Below are 24109 nucleotides of genomic sequence, written 5' to 3' on the forward strand. Positions count from 1 at the left end.
TGTGACGCAAGTATAGTTGGCCACTGTGATTGGCTATGACAGTATTGACTGGTCCATGTCTTTACAGGTCATCATTAAGCCACATACACACACTTGACTTAAGTCGGCTGAGGTGGTCGATAATAGCCGCCTCAGCCGACAATCAGGCGTGTGCACAGCACCCGACAACCCCAGACACGCAATCCGCGAGCGATCCGCTGGATGGATGTACCCAACCCCAGCGTGATCCCATTGTTAGTGCCACTCCCCCGCCCATCGCGCCACTCATCGTCCCTCTGTTGTCCCCCGCATAGCAACACACCGCATCGATAGCTAGAGAGGTGCGGTGTGCGGCAGGGCTCAGTGATGTCACCCAAGGGGATTTGCTTCTTATCCCCGATGAGCGACATGCGTTGGGCAGCTGTATGAGCCTTTAGGCTGAGGCTGGTGTCACACTGTAAATTAGCATTAACGGTGCAGTGTGCCGAGCCTGCCGCAAAGCACTGCCAAAAACTGTCTGGCATTCAGCCAAGCAGGAAGTGACGCACACTTACAGTCACTTCCTGCTTCGTGCATGCGGAAATACATTGTAAAAATACGCTTCAGCGACCTCCAACGCTTAGAAAAACACCTGCATCACCATGACTTCCGGGCCGACGCAGGTCACCCCAGGAGCCGCGCGGTATCGTAGGTATGCACTAGCGTTAAATCGGGCACTTCCGGCACAGTGTACCACAACGTGGGAAGAATGAACTTCCCCATAAACCTGCATTAGGCTGCAGTAGCAGTGGGGCAGTCTGCTACAACGCACTGCGCCAGTGTGAAAGGGCCCTCGGGTAGTGTTATACATAGTTGGGGGGGGGGTTACTATTATGCACAGATGGGGGTGTTAGTGTGGCGTATACTGTATGTCATGGAAGCCAATAGCAGAATATCAGTAATATTGCATTACTGATATTTCAACTTTGGCAACAGCAGGTGCCCAAATGAATAGGGGCTATTATTACAAATACAGACTCAATTCACCAGTTCTCCTTCTTTGGACCACATCTGAATACTGTACTGAGCACTGTACACTGGAAGCATCCCATAAGACCTGGAGACACTCTGGTCCATTCAAATTGCCATCAAAATCTGACCCTTCTCAAAGTCACTAGGATTACACTCTCTGCTCCCTACACATCACATTGGAGAGCCACCTAATCTATCCCACTCCTTGACAGATGCCTTTGTAATCAGATAATCAATGTGTTTCACTTCGCTCATCAGTGGCTTTTATTTTATTGCTGATCAGCGTATATTGCTCCGTAACCATCCACTCTATCAGACAGACGGGATTGTCATGTTCATTCATATGGCGGAGTCATTAGTGAACACTAGCCATGTGGTGTATCTACCACCCCCACCTGTAGATCCTTGGAGGGAAGCATGGGGGGGCTGGGCTGGAGAAAGTAATGAGAAGTGTGTAGAGGTCACTGCAATCAGCTAAGGGTCAGAGTTCATCAGCTTATCAATGGCTTGCTAATCACTGTTACATGAAACAATCAGACAAGTGTCAGAATGACAGTATACACTCTGATGGACAATAGTGGCCATCTGCATGGGGGGGAAGGGTCCCCTGACTATTGTCCAGACAATTACCTGCCAATTAATGACAGTAACTGATAATAAAGGAGGGCTGTGGGAGGGATAAGTCATTTGTCTCCAGTATCTTCCAACCCAAACAGGACTCATCAAGTGCTAGTCTGAGGGGTATTTACTGAAGTAGGGAGGGATATCTTCACTTGGACCCCCCAGTTGCTGCGGCCAAACACAGGCCAACGGGCCCTTCCTCCATCTCTGAGGACTGTGTATAGAACCTGTCTGAACTGTTTAATATATATGGCACTGTGCAATTCACAATGAGAGGAAATAATGAGATGGCCTTCAAAAGCTCCTATGGTCATTCTTCTCATTTTCTCTTCTCTTTGTAGAGCCAATTCATTGATGGCTATGGAAAAGGTTTTTGTTTTTGTACTGTGTATGTTGCAGTTAGGAAGCAATCAAAACTCCTAATTAAGGAGTGACAAACCGAAATACAAAGTGGGGCGAAACTGAGCACTGGGGCCAAGTTGCAGGCCAACCTCAATGTCTAATGGCCACCTCTCTCCCTTGTAAAGTTCCCTAGTGTCTGATGCCCCCTCCCTCCCCTATACAGCTCCCTGGTGTCTAATGCCAACCCTCCTCCCATAGAGTTCCCTGGTGTCTAGTGGTCCCCCCTCTCCTATACAGTTCCCTGGTGTCTAGTGGCCCCATCCCTCCTCTATATAGTTCCCTGGTGTGTAATGCCTCCTCCCTCTCCTATACATTTCTTTTGTGTCTAGTGGCCCCCTGCCTCCCCTATACAGTTCCCTGGTGTGTAGTGCGCTCCCTCACCTCCCCATATGGCTTTCCTGGTGATCTAGGACTTCCCCTCCAATATAGCTTTCCTGGTGGAACTAGCACTGGCTGGATAGTGTAATGGTTAAGGGCTCTGCCTCTGACACAGGAGATCTGGGTTCAAATCTCGGCTCTGCATGTTCAGTAAGCCAGCACCTATTCACTAGGAGACCTTGGGCAAGTCTCCCTAACACTGCTACTGCCTATAGAGCGCGTCCTAGTGGCTGCAGCTCTGGCGCTTTGAGTCCGCCAGGAGAAAAGCGCGATATAAATGTTCTGTGTTTGTGTTGTTTGTTTGTAAAGTCAGAACTCTGTGGGCCAGATTTGGCCCGTGGGACAGAGTTTGACACATATGGCCTAATTGAAGCCTCAACTAAACAGCAACATGATTGGTTGTTTTTGTGTTTTTGTTGTAGTATTCTGAATAACATCAACTATATGGAGCACTGCAGAAGATTCTGACTATACGAAGGAGGCCATAGATGGACTGATGTCCCACAGAGAGAAATGTGCAGCCGGAGACTGGCCCACCTCACTTAGAGTGCACTCCACCTGAAGTCGTCATCTCCTCACTCAGCGGCAGGAGGGGATTGAGCACTCGCTGGTGGAAAGGTGCGTTCCATGGAGGAGAGGGAAACCTATTATTTTAAGATGTGATATAATGACACATATTTTCAAGGAGGTAATATCATTTTTGGACCCACAGATGCAGTTTCATCTCACATTATACACCTTATAATATCTATAATGTATCTGTAAATGAAATTGGAAGTTGTTAAATTCCAAAAACAATTTCACCAGCACCAAATGCTCAGGAGGGAGTAACCTAGCAACCCTTTGTACACAGTGTGACATGATTTATCCTTAATTACAGTCACACATAAACTTCATACAAATATCTTACATCAAAATTATTATTGTGTACCGTAAGTTCTAGTGAAGTGCCACAAGGCATCATGCTAGGGCCATGTAAGGAATAATTTCCCATTTCTGACAGGATATCAGTTGTGTTTTGCCAAGGTATTGCCATTGCAAAACAATTGTAAACTGCACTATACATTTCTTTTTTCCTAAGTTGCTGTCACTTTGGGCTAGTTTACAGGGGGACGCTTTTCAGGAGCGTTTTAGTGCTTTGCCGTTGATCAGTGCCTTGCCGAGGATCAGCAAAGCACTTTAAAGGGGAGGTCTGAGCAAAATAATAAAAAAAGAAAATCTACTTACCTGGGGCATCCTCAAGCCCCTGGCAGCCATCCTGAGCGGAGCGGAGCTGTGGCTAGGGCTCAGGACGGCTGCCAGGGGCTGGAGGAAGCCCCAGGTAAGTAGATTTTTTTTTTACACCTCGGATCTTCCCTTTAACAATGTAATCCTATAGGATCATTTTCTGTATTAATCGAAAACGTGCTGCATGCAGCATTTCGGCTACGTTAGCCCAAACCAGATTCACAGAATGGAAGCACTAAAAAATTTGAATCGCCTACCGTTTTTGGGATCCGAGTTTGAACCAATTACTGTAGGCATTGAAAATCTGACAGCTTTTTAACTACGGTAGTCCACCTCCTCATGGGGGATTCTCATTTATTTATTTAAAAAAGTACTTATTGAACTGCAGTTTCTCAGTCCAACTGACAAAATTGTGTGCAAACAAGTAGGGCAGCTGGCTGACATTCTGTAAAGGAAATATTGAGAATCTCCCATGATGGACTGGTCCAAAATATGTCAGCTTTTTACTACCTACTGCAAGTGACAGCAACATAGGGAAAAAAGTGATTACAGTACATTTTTACTCTGGGAGAAATGTCCTTTTCATACTGTATGTATTTCATTTTTTTTTTCACAGTGGGGCACCTTTAAAGGGAACTTAAAGCAAAACAAAAAACATAAAACAGTTTAACTTACCTGGGGATTCTACCAGCCCCCAGCATCTGCGCTGTCCCCATGCCATCACTGTGCGACGTTCCTGTCATCCGCAGCACCACTCTTTCATCTCGATGCGTAGCCTCTCTCCATGTGCCTCCTGTTCGGTCTCCGGCAGACGCAAGCGCTCCGTGCATGTGCGGTAAGAGAAAATCTCTACTGTGCATGGACAGAACGCTATGGGAGTGTGATCGAGGATGCACTCGACCTGGGCCACGCATGCACAGTGGCTGTCACCTCACCTGGCTGAAATAAGGGTGATGTGGGGGACTGGAGCATCGCACAGTGACGGCGCAAGCACAGGACGGCTGCAGGGGCTGGTAGAAACCCCAGGTAAGCTAAACTGTTTTCTTTTGTTTTGCTTTAGGTTCCCTGTTAACCACTTGCGTACAGCTCTACTTGAAATCTAAGCCCTGTTTGGGAGCTGCTATCCCTGCCAGGGCGTAGATTTCAACTTCCCCGCCGCACGTGCTACCGTGGGTAGGACCACTCTCTCACCACTGCAGCCCCCTCGCTCTATCGTCGGTATCTCCTTGATCATAGGGTCAGGAGCCAATGAAATCGGCTCCTGACTGACTCACAGAGCTCTGCCGTCATAGCGACGGGAGAGCAAGTGAGCTTCAGTGATGGAAGAGAGGTGTGATCGGTGGTATTGGCAAATCCAGTCGGCGTGACGACGTTGGGATCCATTTTTCGTACCAGCAGTCTCTGATCCTTAAGCGGCAAAGTTCTCTAGAACCTAGGTTCTCAGTGTGCAGTATATGTACTTTCGGAGGTTCCTATGTTGGGCTCAGGAGGTACTTGAACTTGTCCCAGCCTGTTTAAGTAAATTGTGAAATTAAAAATTAAAAAGCACATAGTTTAAAAAAATGAGTAAGCATTTTAGTAAATGAAAACACACAAAGCAATGTTTGCCAAGTATTTATACCCAATGATGGAATACTCCTTGCCTATAGGTGTGCTTCAAGGGGGTCACTGGTCAGGATCTAATTGTATAGCTTTCTGCGTTGGGAACATTGAGAGAACAATTATGAGCACATTAGGATCCCTCTAGGAGATGCGGAGAAGGTCTCGGACAACCATGCTGGATGTGTGTTTACCATTCAATATACGTCCATTTCTCCACACCCGGAAATGCTGGGAACAGACGCCTGAGAATGGCGCAGTGCTGCTTTCGGTGTTGTGGACACTGATGGGAGAAGTGAAAGGAGAGATAAGCTGAGAGTTCCGTTACCTCCCCCTTCTGGGGTCCTCCGAATGGGGACAGACGCATCGCAGTAGCACTGTTACTCACATTGTGATGGAAATGGGGTGATTAGTCTATTCTTAGCCCAAATGACCTGGGTGGAATAAGCATGTGATTTTTTGGCTTTCACGTTAGTAGTAAAGGTTGTGTGTATCTATACAGCTCGCCGCATTATAGAGCTCTCCAGCCCCCCTTCCTGCCTTCATTAACCATTCCTTGTCCACCATCTCCCCAGGGCTCCCCCTTGTCTGTCGCCCTCCTCCCGACTTAATTATTGGTGAATTCCTGGCCATTGCAGCACGAGGGTTATTCACAGATTTCCAGGCGGTGATGGGGGAACAGGCTGCAGAGAGATGTACAGGGGAATTCTGATGCTTCCTCCATTGAAGCAGGCTTTGGCAGCTGAGACTCTGTCACTCCATTGGTGGGCTGAGCGGAGGCTGCAGCCAATGTGAACGGGGTACCCGAGCAGCCATAAGGGGATGATTGGCTAGTAGCACCTATTCTCTGCCGGATTTCAGGCTGCCTATGTTCCCAGCTGAGAGGAGGGGAGAGACAGAGAGAGTGCCAGGGAGAAAGGGAGAGACAGAAAAAGAGAAACAAAACAAGAGACGGAGAGGAACGAGAAAGAGAGAGGGAAGCATACAGGGACCAGCGGACGGGCTGCAGCTCAGAGGACAACAAGAGGACCTTTCACTGCCTGCTGGCTCTATGGATATTTGTCACGGATAGTCGCCTCCATAGGCTGCTCTCTGCCCGCAGAGAAAATCGAGGAGTCAGAGAAGGTATGCTGTGTAACCGAGATCGCTACATCTTCGCCATCATCACCGTCATCATCGCTCCATCCTCATCCCCATCGGCAACCGCACAGCATCCACAATGCACAATCACCCATTCGCCTCTCATGACATGAATAAATGAGCGCACCCCCCGCATCTCCCACCCCCATCTTCCCATCAGTCCAGTCAAACGAAGATCTATAGGAGTGTCACCATTGCATTCCGTCCAGACACAACTCGCAGGTGTGGGATCATTAATAAGTGTGGACAAAACGGCTCTGCAGAATATTCTCCCCCCCCAACCAACCGGGATGGATATGTGCACAAGAGGGAGGCAGCGTATGTCTCCCATCAACGGGCAGAGATTGGGACTTCCTGAGCCAGAAGTCACTGTGCATAATAATTTATTGCTGGAGTGTTGTCACGTTCTGTAGTGAAGGCATCTCTGGTGGATGAGGGAGAGCTGTGAATTGCTCGGCTGTCCTTATACAGGGCAACAATGGCCATTCTGGCCTGTATGATAGGCTGAACCATGGGAGCACCCAAATGCTCAGCACCCTGGCCACGCATACCAGTAACACTGATGTCAACCACTTCCAACACCTCTACAGCGGCAGCCATATTCTCCCCAGTACCATCCAGAACTGCTCCTTGCATCCAATCACATTTCACCTCTCATCAGTTCACGGTCGCCATGACAATGGAAGGTGGTGCTTAGTTGCCATGGGTTACTGCACTTAATGTGTCTCTCCTTGCTTTAGTAGATGATTTATTATTGTGTAATGACTATTTGGACAGCATAATGGTGATAACACGTCATAATTGCCTATATTTTTATGTAATTAAGTGACAATCCGTGTGTGATAATATTATAATTGAGGGGCTCTAGGAAAGAGAACTAGTGAGGTCACAAAGGATTTTTTTGCCCTCAAAAGGCATTGGACACAGTTGCACAGGTGATGAAACCGTGTTTTGCCCCCGCTGGTAATAAAGAGGTTGCTTTTCGCCTATATAGTGCTGTAACTATCCATACATATTACTATATCATTCAGCAGCTGTGACAACATCAAATCCATAAGATTTCTGACAATCCATCATCATGATTCTCCAACTCGCCCCCTACAGCACTGTGGCTGGATAGTGTAATTGTTAAAGTGTAACTGTCGGGCATAAAATCAATTCTTTGTTTTTATCTGGTAAAGTAATAAGGATGCTAACCAGGCAATTCAAAAATTAAAATCACTATTATTTTTCTTGTTGATAAATGATCATTCCCCAGTTTACCTGACTCTTATTTGGTACACACAAAATTTGGTACGCAAAAAGGAAGTTGCAGGGCATGCTGGGTTGTCCTTGCTTCTCTATTTCCCCCTCAAACTTAATTAATGCAGCCTGATTGGCTGAAGCCTCTTTCCCTCCTGTTTTTCCCTCCCACACCTCTGTTACTCTCTGATTGGTCAGTTTTTCTCATGCTGAGACAATGCACTTTCTATAGTGGAGGGCGGGCAATGCATACACAATCAGGCAGAAGAGAGTAAGGGGGGAAATGACATCAGGATTAGCTTCAAAATAGCCACACTTAAAATGGGAAATGCTAAGAAGGATATTCTCTTTTTTTACTGTAGAAAAATCAATAAAATCAAAACGTGGACAGTTCAATACATATGTTATATAAGTAGAGCATGTATTTATCTATGTGGGTTTTTTTCTAAGATAGTTTGGCTGACAGCTCCTCTTTAAGGGCTCTGCCTCTGACACGAGTGACCTGAGTTTGACTCTTGGCTCTTCCTATACAGTTAGCCAGCACCATTCAGTAAGGAGTCCTTGGGCAAGACTCCCTAACACTGCTACTGCCTATAGAGTGCACCCTAGTGGCTACAGCTCAAGTATTTCAGACCGCCAGGAGAGAAACGTAAATATTTGTCATATGATATAGCCTCTATAGAACATTAACCACTTTACCACCACAGGTGCGTATATCTATGCTCCTTTTAACACCCTTTACCCACCAGGAGCGTAGATATACGCACCCTCGCCGCTGTCCGCGCTCCCGCTCGCTCGTGTGCGCGCTCTCGTGCACGCCGCTGGCCGCTCGTCCGGGAAAAACCGCTCCTGTTCGTTGATCTCAGCCCCCCAGCAATTATCGTCTGCTTCTATTAGAAGCAGCGCGATCATTGTGAAAAAAAAAGTTTCCCAGCCTCTTTGTACTTCCTGTAAGCGTACTTCCTACGCTTACAGGTCGCATGCACAAAAAGTTACTGTGGCCATCTTGTGGCCAAATAGTAAAACTACACCCAAAAGCATTTTTCATATACAAATACATAGTTTTACATTATTAATTAACTGTTGTCTCTGATAAATGTTATCTCTGATAAGACGTGCAATCTCTGATACGGCGTGCTATTTGTCATAGCACAGTTTAGTGAATCAACGCCTATGTCTGTTGCGTTGCATCTCAACAGACAATATTGCAATGCAATGTTATTTCTATGGGGCAATCACACTGATTGTGGTGCATTGCGTTCCGTTGGGGCAGCACACAGCATGCAGTGCATTTACAGTCAGACAAATTACTATAAAAATAGCGTTATTCTTAATGATCTCTTTCCCCTGAGTCCATGGCGGCCTGCAGGGGGAATAGTAATGAACGCCACCGGGACTTTTGCTGGAGCAGGGTGAGACGTTTTTCAGCTTCACCCTGCGCCCAAATTTCCCAACACCTTCAAAGGACAACTGAAGCAAGAGGGATATGGAGGCTGCCATATTTATTTCCTTTTTAGTAATACCAGTTGCCTGGCAGCCCTGCTGATCCTCTGCCTCTAATACTTTTAGCCATAGACCCTGAACAAGCATGCAGCAGATCAGGCATTTCTGACATTATTGTAAAATAAGATTAGCTGCGTGCTTGTTTCTCGTGTTATTCAGACACTACTGCAGCCAAATAGACCAGCAGGGCTGCCAGGCAACTTGTATTGTTTAAAGGGAAATACATATGACAGCCTCCATATACTGCTTACTTCAGTTGTCCTTTAATTATACTGTATGTAAACTTGTAGCCCATCAGTTTCTCACAATGCTGTGATGATCATTTGCGCAAACGTAAAGCTATATGTCAACTCAGCAGTCAGTTCACCTCTCTGCCCAAATCATAACATGTTTTACTTCTTTAGTTGGAGGCTTTAGTTCTCTAATAGCTTCATATATTGTTCAGTGGTATACATGTTACCACTGCTCCTTCCACATTGATAAAATGTCCCTATATTAAGCGCCATACAATCGTTAGAATCCAGCATGTGTACATCATCCCCCGAGGCCTCTCCCCCCCCTCCTTTCAGTGATCTGCCAGGCTGACTGATGGCAGAGAGCATTGTCCTCTCCATTTACCCCACCCGCCGAATGGTATCAACCCCTTCCATAGGAACAAAGCATGTCGTTAGCCTTCAAGCTAACAATGCATCTGTCAGACGTGGTCCGGCCATGCCTTACATATGTGCACGAGTCTGTAGTTTGTATCTTCACCCAACCACAATAGGGAGACCTCCCTACTGCAGGTGCTATATTCTGCTCTGTCCTAATTTTGACATTTTCCTGCAGTAGGTTGTGTCTTTGCCCTTCTCACAGTGGTGAGATTTCATTTTAGTAGGTTGTGTCTCTGCCCCTCCCACAGTGGTTAGATTTCCCTTCACTACCTGGTGTCTGCCCCTCCCACAAGGGTGAGATTTCCCTTCAGTAGTTTGTGTCTCTGCCCCTCCCACAGTGGTGAGATTTCCCTTCAGTAGGCTGTGTCTCTGCCCCTCCCACAGTGGAGAGATTTCCCTTCAGTATGTTGTGTCTCTGCCCCTCCCACAGTGGAGAGATTTCCCTTCAGTAGTTTGTGTCTCTGCCCCTCCCACAGTGGTGAGATTTCCTTTTAGTAGGTTGTGTCTCTGCCCCTCCCACAGTGGAGAGATTTCCTTTTAGTAGGTTGTGCCTCTGCCCCTCCCACAGTGGAGAGATTTCCTTTTAGTAGGTTGTGTCTCTGCTCCTCCCACAGTGGTGAGATTTCCCTTCAGTAGGCATTGTCTCTGCCCCTTCCACTGTGGTGAGATTTTCCTTCATTAGGCTGTGCCTCTGCCCCTCCCATAGTGTAGAGATTTCTCTTCACTACCTTGTGTCTCTGTCCCTCCCCCAGTGGAGAGATTTCCTTTTAGTAAGTTGTGTTCTGTCCCTCCCATGGTGGAGAGATTTCCCTTCAGTAGGCTGTGCCTCTGCCCCTCCCATAGTGTAGAGATTTCCCTTCACTACCTTGTGTCTCTGTCCCTCCCCCAGTGGAGAGATTTCCTTTTAGTAGGTTGTGTTCTGCCCCTCCCTCAGTGGTGAGATTTCCCTTCACTACCTGGTGTCACCCCCTCCCTCAGTGGTGAAATTTCCCTTCACTACCTCTTGTCTCTGCCCCTCCCACAGTGGTGAGATTTCCCTTCACTATTTTTTTTCTCTGTCCCTCCCACAGTGAGAGATTTCCCTTCACTACCTTGTGTCTCTGCCCCTCCCACAGTGAGAGATTTTCCTTCACTACCTCTTGTCTCTGCCCCTCCCACAGTGGTGAGATTTCCGTTCAGTAGGCTGTGTCTCTGCCCCTCCCACAACATTGAGATTTCCCTTCAGTAGGTTGTGTCTCTGCCCCTCCCACAACATTGAGATTTACATTCAGTACATTGTGCTGCCTCCTCTTACACAATGGTGAGATTTCCATGCACTTCTGTATATTGATAAACGGAAGTAGTAGAGGGGCTTCCATGGCGTCATCTGTGTGGTGATGTTACAAGTAGCCCACTAGCTTTATATATAGTGTTCAGATATTTCAGTGATGAGATTACCCTGCTGCAGTTTGTGCTACTGCTCCTTCCACAATGGTAGGACTTCCTTGAAGTAACTTGTGTCTCCATCAGGACTGGATCTATATCTCAAGAGCTTATTTACACAGACATTCTGGCACTCTAAACCCCACCCTCTGCCAAACCATGAATCCCAAGCCAATGCAGGTTTGTTTGCCAATCTGCACTGCAAGTGTATTGGGTGCCCCTGTTTACTGGTCGGCCAAGCCTTCACCCTCCCTTCTTTTGCATGACCATGTTGGCTATCCTGAAGCTGTGCTGACCTGGACTATACCATCACTGTGTTCTAAGCTATGACATCACTTCCTACAGGGATATGACCCCCACAGTGGCCTAAATTATAACTAAGTTTTAATACTCTAATTCCCTATAAACTAAACAAGCCTCGCCCACAGCTCAAAGTGCCTTGGCACTGTAGCAAGGGCTTGTAGGAGCTCAGTCTGGGCAGGAGGAGGGGAAGGTTACTAGCCAGAGATTTCAGAGGCAGAGGGGAGGAGGGAGCAGGAGAGGGGAGTGAGCTGAGGGCTGGAGATGCAGTTGCAGCTTGCCTGTGTGTAATGTGACAAAGAAAACATGGCCGCTGTCATTGTATCACAGGAATAAATAAACATGAAGCTGTTTGCAGCTAGATATGCTGTGTAAACTATCTAAACTTTAGATAAGATATATAGACAAGTTACTTGTCATAGTTAGTTTTTTATCTCGGATCCACTTTAAAATGAACAAAAACTAATTATGATAGAAGACTAGTAAAGTATTAATGCTAAAACTACATCCTGTGATTCTGAGTTCTTTGTGGTATGCATGATGAGGGGTGTGGTTAGAGGTGTGGCAGGGGGCGTGTCTTAAACTGTATCGTTCTTATCTCAAAAAGTTGGAAGGTATGTGTTTGTGTGAACACGCCTCCCATGTTGGACATTTTGTTATGCTTCTATGTGTGAACACTCTGACTATAAGCTTAGTTCACCCATTAAAATCTGCCATGGCAGGCTTGTTCATAGACTGGCTTCTCAGACTGCTTCAGAATACCACCTGCAGCTTTTCTAAGCATTTGAAATATTTTCATGTTTTTTTTCTTCTGTTTGCTCTTACGCACCTTCCTACCACTCTGAGATACTTCAGAATTCTTCACACAATGTTGACAAAGTTCTCTGTACACACAGCAGGTACATAGTGCTCTGTATTCACAGTGTAGTGACATAGTGGTAACATAAAGGTCCCTTCATAGTCTGTTTTAGTCCCCTATACTTTCCTACTGGTTCTGGGTCACACTGAGCTGCTTGGGCATTCTGTTGTACTGGTCCAAGCCCTATCCCATAGAGCCATATCAACCCCTGCCATGCACTAAGGAGGACCAACGGTCCAAAATAGGCTCTCTGCATGTTGGGTTGATGTGGCTCTGTCAATTTTACAAGCTATAGACTTGCTGTACAACAGCAGCTCTAGATGTAAGCCTGGCTTCAGAGGCATAAAGAGATCATTTGCATATTCAGGAGTGATGCATTGTGGGAGACCACAGTTGCTCACTTACAGCTGATTTATCGCAAATACCTTCTGTTTTAAGAAGGCAAACTACACTGAGTGTTGGTTTTTTTTTCGGTAGGTGGGCTTTTCTGTCTCTTTTAGTCCCATATACTTTCCCAGTGGTTTTGGGTCACCCTGAGCTGCTTGGGTATTTTGTGGTACATAAAGTGGTAACATGGTACTCCATAGATACAGCGGTGACATAGGGGCATACTGTGCACAGCAGTTTTACTGGTATGAACACAAGTGATCCAGCGTGTTCTATGCAAATGGTGCAGCTGGGTGGCACGTTGGTGCAGTGGATAGCACTCTTGCGGTGACATAGGGGTTGATTCACTGAGACAAATAGCGTGCCTTATCAGAGTTGACACGCCTTATCAGAGTCAACACGCCTTATCATAGTTAACATGCTTTATCAGAGTAGCATAGTGAGTGCTACGAACTTAGCAGGCATACGTTTGTAGCACTTGCTATGCTACTCTGATAAGGCATGTTAACTCTGATAAGATGTGTTAACCCTGATAAGGCGTGTTAACTCTGATATGGCATGCTAGTTGTCTTAGTGAATAAAGCCCATAGTGCTCTATACTTACTGCAGGAAAATACTACCCTGTAGACACATGACAGTGACATAGTGCTCTTATACATACATGCATTGGTGGCATTGGCCCTGATTCACCAAACTGATGTAAAATCCAGGGGCATGCCCTAGTGACATAGTGCTTTATATATGACTAGCCGACCCGCGTCGTAGCATACGTCGCATCTTCTATCTATCTAATAGAGTACGTGCCTCAACCTTGAAGCAAGAAGAATAAAGGTGGGTACACACATCAGATAAAAGTCTTTGGAAAATCAAAGATCACAGACCAATTTTACCCCCTTCCATGTAGTATGAGAGCCATACCTACACCGTTTATTCTATGGAGCTGCACTCCCCATCAGACAGAAATCTTTGCAAGATGCTGCCCACACAGATGCTGTACACATGCAACAGATCAGTATCTGCAAAATATCAGTACCTACAAAATACATTCATAGTCTATATCTGCAGATCTCATACACACCTTGTTTAACGGACAATCATCTGCAGATCAGATCAACCAGGATGGATCTTTGGATCTGCAGATGATTGTCTGATCTGCAGATGAATGTCCGTCAAACAAGGTGTGTATTATGCTGGGCATACATGGTACGTTTTCTACCGTGTAATCGAGCCGCTGGCTCGATTCCCGCTCGTCCCCGCGAGCACTTTCTTATTTTCCACTCGTTTCTTCTTTTGTCCTGCCCGCCGGTATCGAGCGCAGAATCGATCCGGCGGGGTATTGGGCACGTCGGAAATTATCAATCTAGCCATCAGCGGCTCGATTACATGGTAGAAAACATACCGTGTATGCCCAGCATGAGATCTGCAGATATCATAGACTATGAATGCATTTTGCAGAAACTGATTTTTTGCAGATACTGATCTGTTGCATGTGTACAGCATCTTTGTGTGCAGCATCTTGCAAAAAATTTTATCTGATGGCGAGTTCAGCTCCATAGAATAGACTGTGTAGGCATGGCTCTCATACTACATGGAAGGGGGTAACATTGGTCTGTGATCTTTCATTTTCCAAAGACTTTTATCTGATGTGTGTACCCACCTTTCGGCTTTCCATTAGAAAATGTATGCGTGCTCAAACACCAAGTTTAACCATAGCAAGTCTGGCTTTCCAAACCTGGCCTAATTGGCTATTCATGAGGCAATGCTCATGGAAATATGCATTTGCTTTCGCATGCCAAACTATGCAGGGTCAAAAAACCAATACTGCAAAGCGGTCGCCCTGCGGGAATAAGTTCATGCTACATTAGCACTATCCAGGAGCGCCACAGGGAGGATTCCCAATGCCCCCCTTTTTTTTTTTTTTACAACCGGGGGGACCGCAGGGTCCCAGGCTCTCTCACTGCCTAGGAACCACAGCGGCACCCCGGAGGGGGAGGCTGGATGGCGCAGCCGCCCCCCCCCCCAAGTGTGGCCAGCGCCAGGGAGAGCCGTCCGCACCCACCTCCCAATATTAAAAACAGGCACTTACCTTAACGTCCATTGCGTTCTGCTACATGCGCATTCATTTTCTCATGGAAAGCATTTATTGCAGTTTGTATCCTTTGGAGGCAGGTGGTGGATGGCTTGCTCCGGCGGTGTGAGCCCTGGAGTTAGTTGTCTGTGCTTGTCCTCCCCCCCCCCGGAGTGTTGTATGTGAGCCAGCCCTGAGCTCTAAAGCTCGGGGTGACCCATGCTTCACTCCTTTCTCATGTGGTGCCCCCAAGCTAATGCACATGTAGCAGAACGCAATGGACGTTAAGGTAAGTGCCTGTTTCTAATATTGGGAGGTGGGTGCAGACGGCTCTCCCGGCGCTGGCCACGCTTGGGGGGGGGGGGTGTCGCCTGCACCACTTAGCCTCCCCCTCCGGGGTGCCGCTGTGGTTCCCAGGCAGTGAGAGCCTGGGACCCGCAGTCCCCCCGGTTGTATAAAAAGGGGGGCATTGGGAATCTTCCCTGTGGTGCTCCTGGATAGTGCTAATGTAGCATGTAGCAGTTTCGCATCGAAAATCCCATTTTCGTTTTTGGCGAATTTTCACGTAAATCTTCAGAAATATTTGCGTTTTCGACCAGCATCGAAAATTCATTGTATGCGGATGCTTATGCCCTTATTCGGAAAAATGTCCACAATAATCCGCATGGAAATTCAGTCAATGCGGACGTTTATACGGAAAAATGTCCGCAATAATGCGCAAGAAACTTCTCTGAATGTGGACGCTAATGCCCTTATGCGGAAAATGTCAGCAATAATACGCAAGTAACGTGAAAATGACTGGCATTAGGCGAAAATTAACGCGAAAAAATTAGATGGAAAATTTGCCTGTCAAAACGAAATTAGGCGAAAATTCGGCAAAAAATTGTCGAAACAAATTTTTGCATTTTCGCTCATCACTGGCATGTAGCAGGGCGACCGCTTTGCGGTATTGGTTTTTTGACACTGCATAGTTTGGCACGCAAAAGCAAATTTGCATGAGCATTGCCTCATGAATAGCCAATTAAGCCAGATTTGCAAAGCCAGACTTGCTAGGGTAGGCCTCTTTTCCATGGACAGTTGATAGGCAGTAAAATGCCTCTCAAACTCTTACAACTGCTCACTACTGCCCGGTAACAGCTTGTTGCTGCCTGGTAACAGCTTGCTGCTGCCTGGTAACAGCTTGCTGCTGCCTGGTAACAGCTTGCTGCTGCCCGGTAACTGCTTGCTGATGCCCGGTAACTGCTTGCTGCTGCCCGGTAACTGCTTGCTGCTGCCCGGTAACTGCTTGCTGCTGCCCGGTAACTGCTTGCTGCTGCCCGGTAACTGCTTGCTGCTGCCCGGTAACTGCTTGCTGCTGCCCGGTAACTGCTTGCTGCTGCCCGGTAACTGCTTGCTGCTGCCCGGTAACTGCTTACTGCTGCCCGGTAACTGCTTGCTGCTGCCCGGTAACTGCTTGCTGCTGCCCGGTAACTGCTTGCTGCTGCCCGGTAACTGCTTGCTGCTGCCTAGTAACTGCTTGCTGCTGCCTGGTAACTGCTTGCTGAGCACACAGCTCAACAGTCCGTGGAAAAGAGGCCTTAAACTTGGTGTTTGAGCACGCATAAATTTTCTCATGCAAAGTACTTCTTCTTCTTGCTCGAAGGTTGAGGCACTTAGTCTATTATATATATAGATGTAATGACATAGTGCTCTCTGCATACAGCGGGAATAGAAATGGTGGTAGCAGTGCTCTGTAGATACAGTGGTGACACAGGGGTTGAGTCTTTAACTTGCGCTGCTCCAGTTAAAAGCCAGCATCACAAGTTAAATACAGTATGCGCACGCTACGCGCCATAGTGATCTGTAGCGTGCTGTGCTAAGTTACAGGCGCTTCTCTTGAAAGTACGCACGTTCCTTACATGGCACTTGCGTTAGATGTGAAGTGTTGCGAGCGTGATACTTCACTAACGTGGCCGTTACTACATTATTTGACCGATCGACCATGCGATTCCATAAATATTATCGAATGAAAATCAATGCTGCCAAGTGCATGTCCGATCAACGTTGTGACCAATTATGGGCCGAGCATGTTGATAAAACATGCTGCATGATGTCAGGCCGTCGTGGTCGATCGAATACGCGGCGGTAACAGTGAGGGATATCGGGGCGATCAAAGAACGTGACAAAACCCCCTGCGCTGTGCCCCTAATGTCAAATGTGCCCCCCCCCCCCCCCCGGTGCACTATACTTTATCTGTCTGTTTCCGCTGCTGGCTCTGGGCTCCGTCCATACACGCGCCCCACGTAGTTGCAGGCATACACATGGGCACATGTGTGATGTCATATACACTCCCACGTTACTCTGGCAACCATGTGGAGCACGTGTATGGATGGAGGGCGAAGTCCAGAGGCAGCAGTGGACACGGACAAGTAAAGTATAGTGCACTGGAGGGGAGACAGCATCACAAGGCCAATTCCTGATCGGTTCCAGCATGAATTAGATCGGCGATCGGCCTGCAGTGTATGGGCAGCCAACACATCTCTCTCTAATCAGATTCAATCAGAGAGAGATTTGACTCTTGGTGGAATCTGCCCATCATCGCTAGATGTATGGCTACCTTTTAGTGCTCTGTGGATACAGTGGTGACATAGTGCTCTGTAAACACATAGGAACCTTGCTATATGCTATGCAGGAAATATACGTGGCTCTCATCTGCTCAGCATTCATTATATAGAGTCTGACGTTTCACAGCTTTTGTTTTTGCGCCTCTGTTTGGGTCAGTGTTAAGTGCTGCATGTGCAGATGTTCTCAGCTTTCTCTAATTAGATCGCATAACTCCGGCATCATCATTATCTCCTATATCCATCACCGACATGTCTCCTACCTACACAATCTGTGCAGCGTTTGAGGGCAGAAGAAATAAAACAGGTTACACGGAAAATAATAAACATGTTATGCAACATCCGACCAACCTCAGATCATAACCATAGAAACGTCAAGCAATATACAGAATCCATGGTCATCTGCAATCATTATTTATGATGTGACATCAGCGTGGTTATAGATAGCTTCTCCGCTATTAAAGGGGATTTCTGCTCTGCCTGTAAAGCAACTCACTCTCTACAGCAGTGGTCCTCAAACTAAGGTTTGCGGGCCGAATGTGGCCGCCTGAAGCTTATTTACCGGCCCCCCAAACACAAAATGTACCACTTATAGATGCAGTCAGCTACATCTTTAAATATTGTTTGTCCGCATATAGAATAGCACTGGTGGCACCACCCATCCACATGGAAGCCAGAAAGCAGTAATTCGCAGGTTTCCAATCAAACTCCACATCAGGTGACACTGCTGTCCAATTGGACTGCAGGTTGTCACCTGGGTTTGCTTCATTGTCTGGCCCGCAAAGACTTCTACATCATTTTATGTATACTGTGGCCCCCCAGCAGTCTGAAGTATGTTGACCCAGCCCTCAACCCAAAACGTTTGGGGACCCCTGCTCTACATGAATAATAGAAATGCAAAGAACCTCTAATAATATTCTTTCTGCATTTGATGGGCAAGCAGACCACACTGATGAGAGTATGTCTTTGGTGGGGTGGATAGGTTTGGTAGGCAGGAAGCCATTTGTTCCTTCAGTTGCTCAGTCTTCTCAGAACTTCAGGGATCTCATCTGATGCTCCATAGACAGATGAGGAGAAGCTGTGCTCTCTGCAATGTGTAGCCACTGGCAGAAATGGTGGGATTTAGCTGAGTTGCATTGTCCTCTTAATTTTTCTCAGCAGTGGCTCCCAATTTTCCCAGCAGTCCCCCAATTTAATAGGTAGATCCCCAGTCTCTGTAAGAAGTCACAAATGGCCCCCGGTCTGTCTCAGAAGTGACAGTATGTCACTCAATCTCTGTTAAGCTGGGTACACACCATGCGTTTTCCCGCTCGATCCGCAGGTCGATCGGGATCTATTAGATTATTTCCCGCATGCTCGATTCGGGTTTCGATCGTTCCTGCCGTCAATTTTGCATACTTAACATGCAAATCGACGGCAAGAATGATCGAAACCCGAATCGAGCTTGTCGGAAATAATCGTATCGATCCCGAACGACCCGCGGATCAAGCGGGAAAACGCATGGTGTGTACCTAGCATTAGAAGTCACAGATACCGCCCAGTCTTTCTCAAAAGTGATTGTGTGTCCCCCAATGTCTGTTAGAAGTCACAGATGGCCCCAGTCTTTCTCAAAAGTGACAGTGTGGCCCTCCCTTCCCTTTAAGAACCTGAACCCATTTCTGCAGTCCCCCCATCCTCCAGAATCCTAATCCAAATCTTGAAGCACATGTGCCTCCCCCTCTGCCCAAAGCCTGACCTATCTTATGCAACACCATCATATCCTCCCTAAACTTGAAGCAGAATCTGTAGTATCTCCAGTTCCCCCATCCTCCCAAATCCTGGCCCAGCTGAAAACATACATCTAACCGAAAATCCTTGTACAGCTTCCTTAAAACCTCTCCATCCAGCCATTCATTGTCCTATCTTGAACATCACTTTCCCTTCTCTGTGAATCCTTAGCTAGCTCCTGCAACACGTACCTCTCCCCACTCCTACCCAGGAAACCTCTAAGCAGTTGAGAAGAAGGTTATGGGAGCAGAAACATAGGAGATTGATACAAAGAAATGTATCATCAATATAAATGCTAGTTTGCATGCTGCCATTAGGTCAGATGTCTGTAGACTGCATTGTATGTATTGGCAACCCAATGAGTTGAAGCCAGCTGCTTATGTGTGAGTCTTCAGTTCCCTGTACAGCCGAGAGCTGAGAAGGAAGCAGTGCTATATCTAGGAAACTATGGGCCACTGTGAAAGTTTTTACATTGGACGCACTCTGTAACCACTGATAAGAAGCACCAGAACCTGCCAAGGACAGCCACAATATCAGAGAGGTGTAAGCAGGGAAGGGAAACAGTCTGTTAATGATTACCACTATTCAAAACACATAAAGAGGTGACCATTACAGGCATAGTATGCAAGAAGCTACAACACTGGCTGAAGTAGGGCCCCTGGTGGGACACTGTGGTTCAGGGGTCCTGATGTGATCGCAAGGTCTGCATCCCCTATTGCTATGGTAGGATGCCGTAATAAGAGTTGCTCTTTTCTTTCCGTAATGAGAGTCACGGACTGGGTAAGGGAGGGCAATGGAATGCGCGCAGCATGGAAACAAACTCCAAGTTGTGTGTGCTCTGTACAGGGATTATATTTAGCATGAAAAGGACAGGGGTAAAGCCAGGGCCATTTCTAGCTTTTTTTTCACCCCAGGCAAAAACACCCACCCACACTAGAGAATATAAACCATGTGCCGGTATAGGGTGCATACATAATACAGGGAGCCCCTCAGATGCAAACAACACGCCGATCCTGCCGCATTTTATTGCACTACCCCAGGCCAGTGTAAATGCAGGGTGTAGAGCCAGAGTACAGTGCTTTGCTTCCGCCTCTCTGCTCAACACTCGCCCTTGTGCCCTGCATCTCCTACCAAAAGTAGCGTGATTACACGCGACATGAGGAGAGTGAGGTGCCAGCATTAGATGGAACAGGAGACAGACAGGATGGTCGCACAGACACATTGCTGGACTCCTACGGACTTCTGCTGCTTTATACTCTGCCTTTACACACTGAACTGGGGGAGAGCAGGAGAAGGACAGGCACAGAGGCACTGATGGGGGGGGGGGGGAAGCAGAGGGACAGCAGCAGGCATAGGGGGACAGAAGGAGGCACAGAGGGGGACAGAAAAAGGCAAAAGTATCTTGGGGGGGGGGGGGGGCTTCATTTGAGAAATGTGTCTTCATTCGGGGTGGAGCTTAGTACAGCCCCAATATTAAATAAGAGGTTTGCACACCCTGAGCATAGTATGAAGCAGATCTGCTGGGTGCTTGGTACAGTAAGACAGACCCGTGGGGAGGTCCTTTTCTAGTTACATTGCTTAGTACAGCCCCCCCAGGATTAATGGCACTCCAGGCAATAGCCTGGAATGCCTTCGCATAAAAATGGCCCTTGGTAAAGCTACTGACCCACCCTACATTTTCTTTGTCAAAGAAAAGTAGCATGCGTACATGTGTTCCACAACATGGGTAGCCTCTATCTCCTGTGATGAACCAAGCTGGAAGATCCTTGGTAAGTGCTGCTGTTTTGGCCTCAGTGGGCACCTCCAAGTTGTCCTTCTTTTTTCCGTACAACAGAACACTCGGCAGATAGCTGATCTGTGTACAGCTGTCCTTCCTAAACCATCATTCTAAACAGCAAGGAACAAACATTTCGAGAGATAATCCCAGGTTAGTATTGCTCCTTGTATTGTTGCTGTCTTGTTTATCCTCTTGTGCCACCAGTAAAAGGCAGTAAGTGACTCTTTCCATCCAGCAATTGAACCTGATAAGGATCCTAACTTCTTCCCTTTATACTATTAAAGTGATACTGAAGTGACTTCCAGGGAAGAAAGGCAGATACTCACCTATGTAGAGGGAAGGCTCTGGATCCTATAGAGCCTTTCTGGTCCTCTCTGTGTCCTTGTCCAGCGCTGTCATTCCTGCTACAGGTGTTAAACCAACTGGTGGAGTACGCCTTTGGGGATCCTCGGAAGGCCTTGGAAGCACTTGTGTTCCCAAGTGCTTCCGTAGATGGGCAACTCCGTACTGCGCATGTGCAAACGTGCAGTATAAGCGCTTCCTAAGCATTCCAAGGGCTTCTGGAGGTGGCAAATTCAAATGGACAGCCAGGCAATCTGCATTGTTTAAAATGAAATTAATATGACAGCCTCCATATCCCTCTCAGTTCAGTTGTCCTTTAACAAGGACACAGACAGGAAAATAAGGGCTGTTTCATATGGGTCAAACAGCAAATAGTAGGATAGAGGATGGATGGGTACACGTCAGTCAGTTACAGAGGACTTCAAGATTAAAATATCATAATGTTATTAGTATATCAAAAGATAGAAGAATATATATATAAAAAAAATGGCACATGTGTCCGGCAGGTTTCCCACACACACAGCACATGCATCACACCATGAGTACACACAAACTAGTCTACCACAGCAGCCAGTATCTCATCCTGGTTTATATGGGCTTCTGCCGAAGTTTCAATCGGCACCACGATCAAACGTTTAGATGCTAGCTTTTGAAGGTTTTTGGGAAGTGGTTCGGGTCCCTATCCTTGTTTCCCAGCTTTACCGCCTCTGAAAACATTACGTTGCTTTTGAGATGAGATGCCACGCAGGGATCTACCACGAGGATTTCTTGAAAGCCTGCAAGAGCTTGTCCCAAACACTCCCAATCGCTTAGACTGCATTAGATCCCGATAAACGTTGCATCTAAATGCGGGGAAAGCGTCTGTGTGAACTAGTCCTAAAGGTGCCAACCACTGACCATTTTTACCACCTTCATATAGTATGAGGGCCAAAAGACTTTGAATGCTGTGAGCAGAATGGGAAGATAAACTTTCTTACTACTGTACATGGAAGTGGAAAAATTGGACAATCATTAGCCGATCAAAATTGGATGGGTGTACCAGGCTTTAAGCCCAGGACACACTTTCAGTTATAATTGGCCAATCACGGACCAATTTTACAACCTCCATGTAGTATAAGGGTTTACCTACACAATCTGTTCATAGTATTCAATATCAGTTGACCCTCATACTACATGGAGGTGGTAAAATTGGACAGTGATTGGCCAATCATAATTGAACGTGTGTACCAGGCTTTAATTTTTCCTTGCTCTGTATTATGCTATCAGTAGTAGAAATAAATACACAAGTGTGTGTGTGTGTGTGTGTGTATTTGTAGCATGTGTGTGTGTGTGTGTCTTTGTAGCGTGTGTGTGTGTCTTTGTAGCGTGTGTGTGTGTGTGTGTGTGTGTGTGTGTGTGTGTGTGTATTTGTAGTGTGTGTGTGTGTCTTTGTAGCGTGTGTGTGTGTGTGTGTGTGTATTTGTAGTGTGTGTGTGTGTCTTTGTAGCGTGTGTGTGTGTGTGTATTTGTAGTGTGTGTGTGTATTTGTAGCGTGTGTGTGTGTGTATTTGTAGTGTGTGTGTGTGTCTTTGTAGCTTGTGTGTGTATTTGTAGCGTGTGTGTGTATTTGTAGTGTGTGTGTGTGTTTGTGTGTGTCTTTGTAGCGTGTGTGTGTGTATTTGTAGTGTGTGTGTGTATTTGTAGCGTGTGTGTGTGTATTTGTAGAGTGTGTGTGTGTGTCTTTGTAGCGTGTGTGTGTGTATTTGTAGCGTGTGTGTGTGTATTTGTAGTGTGTGTGTGTCTTTGTAGCATGTGTGTGTGTATTTGTAGTGTGTGTATTTGTAGCGTGTGTATTTGTAGCGTGTGTGTGTGTGTATTTGTAGTGTGTGTGTGTGTGTCTTGAGGGTGTACAATAATGTGCCATGACTGATGGCTGCTGCAATTGGAGGTTAGTATTCGATGAAATTACGGCCCATCTCTGTCCCTAAAATTCACACAAATGGATGGCATTGGCGAGGGGGGTGGGGTTTGTTCTTCATAAACAGCAAGTCTCTGTTGAGAAGGATTTTAGCCCAGCCAGCCCATCCCGAAACAGAGGTTAGATGATTCATCATAATTAATTTTTTTGTCAGTAAATGATGCGTCAGTCATCGGTTATGGCGTATTCCCGCAAGCGCGGTTTTCTGGAGACTGGAAATTCTGCCCAGTCCAGACAGGGACACAAAATAATGACAATAAGAAGAGTGACACAGAAAACGATAGTATAAGGGGAGGGGGTGTCCTTTCATCAGCTATTGATCATGTTTACTATTTCAGAAGCGCAGCAAGCTGCACTCACCTCTGGATGTAGGCACTAGTCTGTAGGCTTCCTCACCTACTGCTGCCAGTCTTATAGGAAATACTCAATATTCATGTCAACCATCACACTTGTGTTTCAAATGTTACTGATAAAAGTGCCGCTTTTCCCAAATCGTAGACAGTCCAATCCTACAGCTGCTTTCTAGTACCTCCATGTTCCTTCCCACTAAATGGGTATGTTCTCGTGTTTTGGGTAGCTTGAGACCAGTTTCACACCTGCCCTATGCATTAGCGGTGCGATGCTCCGCCCCATCACACCGCAACGCACAAAACATCAATCTTACGACCCTGCGGCAGAGTGCGCTGACATGGTCATATGCATAGCACCTCCCACACCCCAAGCACCACCTTCGCCCAGTGACATTGTCCCTGCTGGACAGGAAATACCTCACTGGGATTTTCGTGTTTCGTATTGTAGTCATTCCGCGCATAGCACGCTGCACCACCGCAGTGCTGTTGACTTTTCAGAGGCTGTTCAGGCACTTAGGGCGCAAT

At 46.8% G+C, this 24109-nt stretch overlaps 1 protein-coding gene across 2 annotated transcripts in view; it reads left to right on the forward strand.

The window, feature by feature from the left end:
• The window catches only part of LOC137532421 (dystroglycan 1-like), a 169961-nt gene that overhangs the window by 3099 nt on the left and 142753 nt on the right, over window positions 1-24109 (forward strand). Inside the window, exon 2 of one of the 2 annotated variants that reach the window (XM_068252899.1) lies at window positions 2814-3009. The gene's annotated coding sequence lies outside the window, so the exon portion shown is untranslated. Of the gene's footprint in view, window positions 1-2813; window positions 3010-6112; window positions 6343-24109 lie in introns of those variants that run through there. The other variant, XM_068252900.1, reaches the window with a different exon arrangement.

Source organism: Hyperolius riggenbachi, chromosome 9, assembly GCF_040937935.1.
Source record: "Hyperolius riggenbachi isolate aHypRig1 chromosome 9, aHypRig1.pri, whole genome shotgun sequence".
Lineage (NCBI taxonomy): Eukaryota > Metazoa > Chordata > Amphibia > Anura > Hyperoliidae > Hyperolius > Hyperolius riggenbachi.